A 9,123-nucleotide genomic window follows, 5' to 3' on the forward strand; every position below is an offset into this window, starting at 1 on the left:
TAAAATAACAGCTGAGTGTTGTCCAAGATTTTGCTCCTTCTTTACATTCAGATTTTCTGGGAGAACTCATGAAACACATGGTGAGAAAATCTTGTGATTCTATAGTCATTCATATCAATCAGCTCCGTCCTTCACATTGTGACATTTTGATTGGATCCCGCAAGCATCTGTGGTAATAAATGATCTCCAGTAGCTGCGTCACATCGTCTTCACTAGTCAAACCATCAGCTCTCTCACTCTCTGTGAACATGGCCGAATCACAACAGTAGCTGCCTCAAGGCTGATTCATAGATGGAGAGACGACCCAAAAATGCACATCTTAATCCACACACCAAAAGTCTCCCACATCAAGACTTACTTATATGAGGTCTCATATGTGAGGCTCTTCTTCAGATCTTTTCATGTCCGCTCTAGATCTGCTTTTCTTTTTTAACATCAGTTACAGGAATATCTTACAAACACAGAAAATTCAAACATCAGAAAAAAACTGCAACTGATCCTTATTACTGGAAAGAATAGGTACAAATATCACGTGTATTTTACTTTAGAAGAAAATGGATTTTAAGTGTGCATTGCCTGGATATACACCTGAAAACAACTGAAGCATATGCATTTTGTCAGACACTAACAGTGGATCAAAGACAACCAGTTTATAGTTTTATAGCTTGCTGTTGAACATCTTATATGGATTATTACATTGTGGTGAGTTTTACTACCTGCTGGGACAAACAGTTCCTGCAGGATGAATCCATAAATCCCTGAACAACAGTCGTATTAATTCAGCCCTCCATAAAAGTGACATGTTTGCTGCCGCTAACTTGATGATGTGCCATAAATATCTTCTGCCACCGAGGCTGATCGCTTCATCCGCCACTGATGGAGGTTGAGCAGCGCACACATCCTGCACACATTAACAAAATCCATTCATATGGAAAAACACAGTGTTGTTATTTGTTTCCCTGATTTACCAGTAATAAATAATTTTTTTTTAACCGAGTGTCTTTTCTTTTTGAAAAAAATAATTTTAATTATTAAAACTTGTTCTTAAGTAGAGCATGAAGCATTTTTAAATCCCAGCTGTTTCAGTGTTGTATCACTCTGCCTCAGTTTTACCTGGAACTGTCATTAGTATCATTTTAATAAATGAACACATTAACGTCCAGAGATCATTTGGTTTGAACCCTTATCATGGATTATGGGCCTAAGTAGAAATGAACATATTCTGAATATGATGAGAAAAGATTTGCAGCTGGAAATTTGTTTGTTTCAGAAATCTGATGCATTGCACAATGAATCCCATATGTTACTCTGTTTTGTTTTGTTTTTAAATTCAATTTATGGAGTTAACCAGTGTTGGTAAAAGAAGAATTATCAAGAGCAGACATTTTCTGGGTGTTATAGGGTGTGACCAGCTCCCAAGACGTACAATTGCATGGCTGTTGTCAACAGAGACGCTTCTAGGTTACCTGGCCAGCACTCGGTGGCAATTTATATCACAGAGAACAAACTAAGATATTTCTTGACAGTTTCAGGAACCACCTGGACAATTTTTCAGGGTGTTCTTTGTGGAAAACCTGCACCAGTGTATATATATATTTTGTTGTTGAAGACCGGTTCAGAGTGCCCTCCCCACAACCTGCTCTCAACAATGTAATGCATGCTTTTTTTTGGTGCCATATAGAATGCAGGATAGCTTTTACACAGCTGATTAATATGTGTGGTGGTAATCTTGTTTTTAATAGTCCATGCTTTTTTGTGTTGGTAGGTAAATACAACAAGTTCCATATGTTTCAGATATGCTTGTGACATGAATACTGGTGTTATGCAACATATCACATTTTACTATCTATTTATTAACATGTTTTAGTATAAAAACCATTCATATAAAACATTTCTAATTAACTTTAGCATTAAGAAAAGCATTCACTGTCTTTTTCAGGGATCTGTATGAAACCCATGAGTCAAGTAACCATCTAGTTTGGTCAAATGTAGGCAGCTGTTAATGTCTGAATACAGCAAAGTTGTATGCAGCGTGGGGTAGAGATGCTCAGACATGGCACCACTGACAGAGTGGGGAGGGAATATAAGTGAGAAGTGCAGGCTGTTGTTGTCATTGTTGGGGTTGTACAAACACTTTCACTCTTGGTGAGAGTGAGCCACACTTACACTACCAACACAAAGAGCAGAATTAGAGAGACCAGAAAAAGAAGACATATTTGGACCTGCAGCACAAGCAGTATCAGCAAATTAAACACACATATCACATAGAGCATCATCATCATCATCAAGACCAGTTACACACACACACACACACACACCACACACACCACACACAAAGCACATATCAATAGACATATACATCACAGCAGTACACACACACACACACACACACACACACACAACCCTGTGCAGAGCATCAAATTGCTCAGTTGTTACATCAGAGCAATGAATAAATGCATACAAAGTCAAAGCAGACATCAGACTTGGCCCTAATCTCTTCGGGATTATTATTGACACCAGGCTGATAGGACTCATCACCATGTTCTAAAGAAAGGTTTTAGTGTTACTATCTCATTGCTGATCATTTGGAACGACCAAGCTGAAGAAACCAAAGTGCTGCAGGGTTCGAAGTCTGAATGCCTGATTAACTCTTTGCATGAGTTTTTATTCAACTCCATATTGGTCTGTGAATGTGAATATAGCACAACAAATGCAAAATGTAAAAAGCAAAACTGATATTTACTACTAATTAGAGATGGCACGATACCACTTTTTTATGTCCGATACCGATACCGATATCATAAATTTGGATATCTGCCGATACCGATATGAATCCGATATAGTGTTTTTTAATCAATAAAACTGTTTTTTAAATATCTTGCTGCATTTTGTATAAGTTCATACTCAAGTTTAAATAAATAACAACACTAAAGCTATTCTGTTATACCTGTATGTAAAAAATACACTGCGCCCAAAATATTTCATAGTTCAGCAAAACTGATCAATCTAATAAACTTAAACCTAGCACCATCCTCCCTATTCTGGTATTTTAAAGAGTACTTAGCAGAAATATTAAGCAACCTAACTAATAGGGTTCAAACTCCCAGCAAAAAAAAAATAGGGAACCACCCTCCATCTCATGATGCTTAATCATGTAATCAAATTTAATTTGATGCAGGGAAAAATGCACAGAAATAATTATTTTTCAAGAATAATTAAATAGATTCAACATCTTTCTTCAACAGAATTGCAGACTGCACAGATGGTACCTTCCCAAAGGAAAAAGTACTATAGCTTACTAGGGTATATTAGACTTAACAGTTACTATATACAGTAATGGACTTCTATATATTTTACATCAGATTAAAACTTTGGGTGTAGATTCAGATAATTATTTATTAAAAGCTAGACATTTTAAATGAGAATAAGAAAGAAAAGTATGTCTTTGTGCCCCCTTTTCCCTGTTAATGCCCTATCGGCCCCCCTGGCTAAACTTTGCTAGATCCGCCCCTGCACAGTTACCAGCCGTCAGCTACGTAGAAAAAGATCCTGGTGTAGAAAGTAATATTAAATAAATTCTAACAACAGCTTATCAAGCTTAAACGTGCTGCTGTTGTTCAGCCGCTGGTTTCCTCTTTCTGGTGCAAAGTGGGCCAAAAACAAAAAGAGAGACGGACTCGCGACAGAAAAGCCGATCAGCTGATCATTAAGCAGTTTCATGATTGAAGTAGCAGCAGGAGAGGGAGGGAGAGAGAGAGAGCAGTCGCTCCATATATCGGTTGTTAAGCTTAACGTGGGAATGCTTTACAAACATTCAGAGATGAACTTACACACTTGCTTTACTTCTCTCTGGGATAACTTCCTCGAGATGAAATGCTGATTTGGTAGCGAGGCTACAAATACACACAGCGCTCTATCACGTGCTACGGTTATGAGCCGAGTTACGCCATGTAGCAAGTTTTGTGAGGTGCTTTTTTGATATTTAATGGATCAGATTACATTTTTTATTTCTCGCTGATATCCGATCCAGTAATTTGGGTCAGTATCTGACCGATAGGTAATATTGGATCGGTCCATCTCTGCTACTAATGTTTACAATTTTTATAGAATACATGAAATGAGAAACAGATTTAATATGGGGCTTATGAAATATGGCCTTGGGATCTCCAAGAAAGAGAACTTATTTCTAAAACCTATTTCTAACAATGTGCCTTTAAACACAGGTGCTCCACTCTTTTAAGTCAAAATACAACAAGACGACTCTTAACCTCCGAGGACTGGCGTCCAATATGGGGACATCACATTTTGGGTTGTCTAGACCACAATACTAAATTTTGCTCTTTCAAATGAGCCATGTTGCTCAAAGGGGCACAATTGTTGTTTCTCATTTTGTTTTTGTACTCAGGAAAAATGCTGCTGTGTTCAGACACCAAATAAAGAGTTTTGCACATCATTACTCAATGTGACTTTATTGTGTTCTATCGAACTCTATTAAGCCCAAATAGCAGAGAGATAGTAAAAGTGCATGCCATGAAAGAGTTTGGTCTCAGGAGGTTAAAGGAAGCCTGTACTCGGCATCATGCTATAAAATAAATATGGGTTATACTGGCATACTCATACATACTCAGTTGGCTGTCTAGTTTGTTGGCCTGCTTAATCTGTGCAAACTACAGGGTGGGCCATTTATATGGATACACCGTAATAAAATGGGAATGGTTGGTGATATTAAAGTCCTGTTTGTGGCACATTAGTATATGTGAGGGGGCAAACTCCTCAAGATGGGTGGTGACCATGGTGGCCATTTAGAAGTCGGCCATCTTGGATACAACTTTTGTTTTTTCAATAGGAAGAGGGCCATGTGACACATCAAACTTATTGGTAATGTCACAAGAAAAACAATGGTGTGCTTGGTTTCAACGTAACTTTATTCTTTCATGAGTTATTTACAAGTTTCTGACCACTTATAAAATGTGTTCAATGTGCTGCCCATTGTGTTGGATTGTCAATGCAACCCTCTTCTCCCACTCTTCACACACTGATAGCAACACCGCAGGAGAAATGCCAGCACAGGCATCCAGTATCCGTAGTTTCAGGTGCTGCACATCTCGTATCTTCACACCATAGACAATTGCCTTCAGATGACCCCAAAGATAAAAGTCTAAGGGGGTCAGATCGGGAGACCTTGGGGGCCATTCAACTGGCCCACGACGACCAATCCACTTTCCAGGAAACTGTTCATCTAGGAATGCTCGGACCTGGCACCCATAATGTGGTGGTGCACCATCTTGCTGGAAAAACTCAGGGAACGTGCCAGCTTCAGTGCATAAAGAGGGAAACACATCATCATGTAGCAATTTCAAATATCCAGTGGCCTTGAGGTTTCCATTGATGAAGAATGGACCCACTATCGTTGTACCCCATATACCACACCAAACCATCACTTTTGTTGTTCCAACAGTCTTGGAGGGATCCATCCAATGTGGGTTAGTGTCAGACCAATAGCGGTGGTTTTGTTTGTTAACTTCACCATTCACATAAAAGTTTGCCTCATCACTGAACAAAATCTTCTGCGTGAACTGAGGGTCCTGTTCCAATTTTTGTTTTGCCCATTCTGCAAATTCTGTGCGCCGATCTGGGTCATCCTCGTTGAGATGCTGCAGTAGCTGGAGTTTGTAAGGGTGCCATTTGTGAGATTAGCTATATCAGATTTTCTGAATCTCTTTGTTTTCGTGTACCTGGATGACATTCTTATTTTTTCCAGAACCCCTGAGGAACACCAGGTTCACGTGAGGAGTGTGTTACAGCGTTTGCTGGAGAATAGACTATTTGTCAAGGCGGAAAAATGTGACTTCCACGTTTCATCTGTTTCTTTTCTGGGTTATGTATTGGCAGGAGGGCAGGTGAAGATGGACTCAGCGAAAGTCAAAGCAGTTCTGGATTGGCCCGTTCCGGAGTCCCACAAGAAGCTTCTCCTGGGAGATCCCGACCCAGGTACCGGGCCTCCTGGGCGGCGTCTTGTCCCTGCTGCCGCCCGTGGAGCTGTCATTCACTGGGCTCACACCGCGCGATTTTCTTGCCAACCTGGCGTGAGTAGAACTATTAACCTTCTAAAACGACAGTTCTGGTGGAAATCTTTAATAAAAGATGTAAAAGACTGTGTGTCGGCCTGCTCCACCTGTGCCCGTAATAAACAGTCCACCAAACATCCAGCGGGCCTGCTCGACGCTCTCCCAACGCCACACCGTCCCTGGTCCTACATTTCTTTGGACTTCATAACCGGCCTCCCCAGCTCCTCAAGGAAGAGTGTAATTCTTACAATCTCAGATGATCTTGACCTCGCTGTCCCCTCTGCACCACATCATCTCCGGCGCTGCCAACGGATTTGGCGCAGGGTCTGCTAGGCTCTCCTGCAGTCCAAGCAACGACAGGTGTGCTATGCGAACCGCCACCAGACCCCCGCCCCTGCATATCACCCTAGCCAAAAGGTGTGGCTGGCTGCTAAACACATCCCGCTGCGAGTGGCGTCCCGCAAGTTGGCTCTGCGCTTCATCGGCCCGTATGAAATCGAGGCTGTCATCAATCCGGCTGCTGTTCGTCTGAAGCTTCCTGACTCCTGGCGCATACATCCCACGTCCCACGTCTCCCAGGTCAAACCGGTTCGACGTAGTCCTCTGTGCCCTCTGTCCGAGCCCCTGGCTTGTTGATGGTCATCCCGCTTATACGGTCAGTCGGATCATGGTGGCGCGTCGGCGCGGGCGGGGGTGGCAGTACCTGGTGGACTGGGAGGCGTATGGCCCCGAGGACCATCTGTGGGTTCCGCGGTCGTTTATTCTTGACTCCTCTCTCGTCACTGACTTCCATGCTTCCCTTCGCAGGCAGCGAAGGGAAGCATGTCACGGCCCGTGGCTCGGCATCCAGGGATCCGTGGGAGGCTGCAGTGGCCACACCCTTGGGCTGGGCCGCCTCCAAACCACCTGCATCTCATCTGAGGCAATCACCTGAGGACTACTTCAGCCAGCTCTGACGGCTTCTCCTCGCCAGTCCGTAAGTCTCCTCCCAGTGTGACCAGCATTCGGCGTGGAAGCCTGTGGCCTGCCTGTCCTCCTGCCTGACTGCCTCCCTCCCTAGGATTCCCTTCACGGGCACCTCTCCCCTCCAAGCTCCATGGTCCTACTCTACCTATAAGCCTCTGCAACTTATGAAGTCTAGCTGCTCATTTCTTGACAACCTGCACGCTGTTAACTGTGTCCCCCCTTTCTGTTGCAGTTTCCCCACGGTCCCGATTACGGTGCTCCTGGGCTCCACGCTCCTCATTTCCCCACGTGGCATGAGCCTTAGTTTTTCGTTTCCTTAGCGTTGTTAAAAGATTCTTCAGTTCAACTTGTACATAGTTCTGAGCTGCGGTGTGCTGAGTCTGCTTTGGGGTCCTGTTACCTGAACACTCCGTGTTCTGTGACAGTTTGTAAGGGTGCCATTTGTGAGTAGCTAATATCTGCCGAAGGGATGTTCGACTAATGCCACTCTCCAGTGACATGCGGCGAGTGCTACGCTGTGGGCTCTTGCTGAATGAAGCTAGGACAGCCACTGATGTTTCTTCATTAGTGACAGTTTTCTTGCGTCCACATTTTGGCAAATCCAACACTGAACCAGTTTCACGAAACTTAGCAAGCAGTTTGCTAACTGTAGCATGGGAGATGGGTGGTCTCGTAGGGTGTCTTGCATTGAAATCTGCTGCAATGACCCGGTTACTGCGTTCACCAGATATCAACACAATTTCGATCCGCTCCTCACGTGTTAACCTCTTCGACATGTCAATGGCTGTGAACAAAGAGAAACTTGTAAATAACTCATGAAAGAATAAAGTTACGTTGAAACCAAGCACACCATTGTTTTTCTTGTGACATTACCAATAAGTTTGATGTGTCACATGGCCCTCTTCCTATTGAAAAAACAAAAGTTGTATCCAAGATGGCCGACTTCTAAATGGCCACCATGGTCACCACCCATCTTGAGGAGTTTGCCCCCTCACATATACTAATGTGCCACAAACAGGACTTTAATATCACCAACCATTCCCATGTTATTACGGTGTATCCATATAAATGGCCCACCCTGTTACTTTGCGACTCATCTCCTCGCGTGCAACACCATTTAAAAATTACATGCTATAACCTTCACTAGTGTAACCTAGACACAAAAGTAACTGAGTTTGAACATATTGGGTCTGAAACATATTGATCTAATATCAGAGGAAACCACAGCTGACAGGAGGAAACACTGGGTCCTTTTTAAAAATTCAGTGGTATGTTGGAGATTGTGCACCATGTTCAGAAGGTTGACTTCAGAATTCTGCAGATTACCAAGAAACAGCCTGAATTTATGCATCAGCCAGGAGCTGCTCCAACATCAGTATGTGATAAATGATGAATGACAGTGTGGTTTATTAAACACAGAAAACCTCAGAGCAAAGAAGCAAATCATATGAGCCACAGCGAGTAGAATATTGACTGCAGTGTTACTGCACAAAGTTGCTATTTTCTTATTTGGGATCACTTTAAAAAAAAAAAAAAAGTCAGAGTTGTATGACAACTATTTTAAAACAAAACCTAAAAAAATGCACAAAACAACCACAAAGAGGTATAAAAATTACTCAAAAGAGGAACAACAACAAGATTCCACAAAGACGTGAAATATTGCCACAGAAGCAGTTAAAGGATAAATAAACTGTAGCACTTTCTAGTTACTAGGGAACCCAGCACTACACACACACACACAGGGACTGACAGGTTTGTGATTAAGTGCAATTGTTTTATTTAAAGTGTTCTCTCAGACTGCAGTATCCACTGCGTGTACTTTCTGCCCAGCTTGCTCCATCACTTGCTCATTGCTGATTGACAGACGCTCCTTCTCGACCATATTGTAACACGTCTTGTGCGCTAGCAGTTTACGGATGGCGTAAATAACATATCCTAACTTTAACAAGTTACTAAAATCTGAAGCAAGAAGGATACTATTAAAGACAATCCATAAAGAAAAATAATGGATCAATTAGTAGAAGCTGACAGATATAAAAGCAGATGAAGAGAAGATGCTGCAGAGATGAACCTCAATGCCTCGCATGAT

This window comes from Haplochromis burtoni, unplaced genomic scaffold, assembly GCF_018398535.1.
Source record: "Haplochromis burtoni strain Fernald_Lab_line unplaced genomic scaffold, NCSU_Asbu1 Contig_248, whole genome shotgun sequence".
Taxonomy (NCBI): Eukaryota; Metazoa; Chordata; class Actinopteri; order Cichliformes; family Cichlidae; genus Haplochromis; species Haplochromis burtoni.